The sequence below is a fragment of the Chiloscyllium plagiosum genome, chromosome 47 (genome assembly GCF_004010195.1).
Source record: "Chiloscyllium plagiosum isolate BGI_BamShark_2017 chromosome 47, ASM401019v2, whole genome shotgun sequence".
NCBI classification, from domain to species: domain Eukaryota; kingdom Metazoa; phylum Chordata; class Chondrichthyes; order Orectolobiformes; family Hemiscylliidae; genus Chiloscyllium; species Chiloscyllium plagiosum.
Window position 1 is genome coordinate 8,786,921 of NC_057756.1, and position 3,531 is coordinate 8,790,451.

At 49.2% G+C, this 3,531-nt stretch overlaps 1 long non-coding RNA gene across 1 annotated transcript in view; it reads right to left on the bottom strand.

Annotated features, from left to right (window-relative positions):
• LOC122544205 overlaps window positions 1–466 on the bottom strand; it is an 8,448-nt gene extending 7,982 nt beyond the window's left edge. Inside the window, exon 1 of the long non-coding RNA XR_006310294.1 lies at window positions 10–466. This is a non-coding gene — a long non-coding RNA (uncharacterized LOC122544205). The remainder of the gene's footprint in view (window positions 1–9) is intronic.
• Window positions 467–3,531: the final 3,065 nt, after the last annotated feature.

The window sequence follows — 3,531 nt, forward strand, 5'->3', positions numbered from 1 at the left end:
CCTCCTCACCTCCACCCCTCACAGGCGCCCCCAGAGGGGTCTGGGTGCTGCCTCTCTCGGGAAAAGCCAGGTCAAAGCTGCAAATCCCCTGATGGGGATTGGGGTTGGACACTGATCCGGGTGGGGACTCCCGGAAAACTGCGGGTCCAGAGCCGGGGAGTTGAGAGGAGGTGAGACCCAGGGGATTGATCCCTCCCATCTCACAGTACAATGTGGGTCAGTCTGTAACAAGCTCCTCCCCCCCCGGAAGTGGCGCCAGTTTTAAAGACCAGGACAGAGAGAGAGAGAGGGAGAGAATCCAGGGGGACATTGCAGTATCGGCTCTGGGCTGTATCTGAGACACGATCCGCTCTCCCTCCAACGTGGAGTTTTACCAAATGTTTCTCAGCAGCTTCTCGGTCTCCTGTCAGTGTCTGACCCTGATCCTGATCGCAGTCCCGGTCCCGGTCCCGGGAAAGGAGCTGCAGGTACTTACTGTCAGTGTCTCCCACCCGGGGACACCGAGGGAGGGAGGGAGGGGGATCTGGGGGAAACTTTCCGAGCAGTGAATCACCTCTTTATTAAAAGGAAACGCTGACAATCTCAGACACAGACCGAAAGGGCTGGGACTTCTCAGAAGTTTATAAAGTGATGTGTGAGTGAATGGTGGCTCAGTGGTGAGCACTGCTGACTCTCAGCACCAGAGACCTGGCTTTGATTCCAGCCTCAGGCGATTGTCTGTGGAGTTTACACCTTCTCCCCGTGTCTGCGTGGGTTTCTCCCACAGTGCCCAGGGATGCGCAGTATAGGGTGGCTTGGCCATGCTAAATTGTCCCATAGTGTCCAGGGATGTGCAGGTTAGAATGGCTTGGGCCATGCTAAATTGCCCCATAGTTTCCAGGGATGTGCAGGTTAGAATGGCTTGGGCCATGCTAAATTGTGCCATAGTGTCCAGGGATGTGCAAGTTAGGGTGGCTTGGGCCATGCTAAATTGTCCCATAGTGTCCAGGGATGTGCAGGTTAGGGTGGCTTGGGCCATGCTAAATTGTCCCCAAGTGTCCAGGGATGTGCAGATTAGGGTGGATTGGCCATGCTAAATTGTCCCATAGTGCCCAGGGATGTGCAGGTTAGGTGCATTAGTCGGAGGGAAATGTAGAATAATAGGCTAAGGGAATGGGTATGGGTGGCTTACTCTTCGGAGGGATGGTATGATTTGTTTGGCCAAATGGTCTATTTCCACACTGTAGGAATTCTTTAAAAAAAATTTGAAAAAAAGTTGGGGGGTGGTCAATTGGAATCTTGAAAAGGGGGTTAGACGCAGACCCGACGGATCTAAAATGGGTGAAGAATATTTTCTAAAGAAACATAATCTGGCAAAATACCATCAGAATTTTTCATTAAACTCTCAGTCTCAAATTGAGGTGGATCACTCTGGAGCCCAGCCTCTGTCAGTTATCACCCGGGGGCAGGGCGGGATCAGGAAGGGAATCTGTTGGAAAGGGACCGACTGTGTTTTCTTGTTGCAGGGACACAGCTCCCAGAAACTACTCCCCCCCGCTGCTGCTGCTAAATGTTGTTGCTGCTGTTTCAGGTCAGTGCTGTGAGTGCTGGAACATTTCAGCAGGGATCAAAGGCTGGGGGTGGGGGGAATCAGGAATTCCTCTTGCTTTAAGGTGCTGTGTGGGCTGCCAGTGGACCCACTGAGGGAGTGGGACACAATAGGTTCACAATTAAACACCATTAATATAACTTCTAGAAAAAAAAGCTCTGGGATTTACATATGAAAAAACTGAAACCAACATGGTCATTCTAAAAGATGAGACACTTAACAAACAATCCAGGTCTTTTTCAATGTATAACGTCAGCTGCATCACACTGTAAACGTTTGCTACAAATTCTGTGTCTTATGATCTAATGTTCCACAACCACCTGATGAAGGAGCAGCGCTCCAAAAGCTAGTATAACTTTTTTGACTATAACCTGGCGTTGTCTGATTTTTAACTTTGTACACCGCAGTCCAACACCAGCACCACTTAATCATGATTAGACACCATGATTGTGTGGGAGAGAGCTGTAAGGGAGGCACTTAATGTCTTCAGATTAACCCCTGGGATGTGAACAGTGGCATCTGAACCCTGAGCAACATTCAGTGACACTGATAAGATTACTTACAGTGTGGAAGCAAGCCCTTCGGCCCAGCAAGTCCTCATCGACCCTCACCCAGACCCATTCCCCTACATTTACCCCTTTACCTAACGCTACTGACAATTTAGCATGGCCAATTCACTAACCTGCACATTTTTGGACTGTGGAAGGAAACTGGAGCATCCGGAGGAAACCCACTGGGAGAATGTGCAAACTCCACACAGACAGTGGCCTGAGGTGGGAAATGAACCCGGGTCTCTGGCGCTGTGAGGCAGCAGTGCTAACCACTGTGCCACCGTGCTGCCCGACGGGATGGGGGACTATAATTCATGGGTCTGGGATGGGTCCTCAGCACTGGGATCAGTTCTGGAATTGAATAGAACTGGGAATTGTCCAAGAGTAGAGGGATTGGGGTATCAAGATTGGGATGTAGAGTGTGTTTGATCATGTAATGGTTGTTCAGACTTGCTGGTTACAATCAAGCTCACTCACTAACAATAGAAGCTTAACTTTCTGAGCCACACTAATGAATGATCAATCGACACAGGTTTCACATTCTGAATCATAAGAGTAAGTTTAATTTGTACAGAGAATCTCAGTATTGCACAGCCCATGCTAAACATTCTTATCTGATAAATAATGAGATATTCCTCCTCCTTTTCCCCCCCCCCCCCCCCCCCCCCGCCGGCCCAAAAGTGGACCCACCTAGGGATTGGACACAGTAGGTTCACGTTCACCACATGATTATGAGAGAGAGCTGAAAGGAAGGCACTTGATGTCTTTAGATTAACCCCTAGGATGGGAATATTGGCATCTGGACACTGAGCAACACTCTACTGGGACTGGAAACTGGGATCCAGTGGAAGTTTGGTGGGTTCCTGAGTATTGGGGTCAGGTTTCTTGCCAAAGCTGAAATCAAGTAGAACTGGGAATTGTCACTGTGTAAGGGGAGTGAGGTTATCAGGACTCATTATTGGGCTTTGGATCCTGGGATAAGGCTGGACCAAGCTGTACTGGATCGGGGGCGCAAGATCTGTCGGGTTAGTGGCGGAGGGAGTTGAGGATCCACATTGCCCGGGCCCCTTTCACACCATCAGCTGCTGCCTCATCCCTATGCTGTTCTTGCCTGTCACTGTCCCCCTCGACCTGTACGAAAGCCATTTCCACATTCTCAGGAACCCCTTTCACACACATCGCTCTCCTTTTTTACACTCAGGTCAGTGTTCTCTGTCCCAACCCCAAGTCAGTGATTTTTCTTGAAAAATTGTATCTGGTTCGGAGGGTGTGTGCTATGAGAAAAAATTGATCAGACTGGAATTACATACCAATAAGTGAAGGCCATTTGATCGTGCCTGACCTGAATTTAACTTCAACTCTATCTTCCTGGACATCCTGAAAAACTTTCAT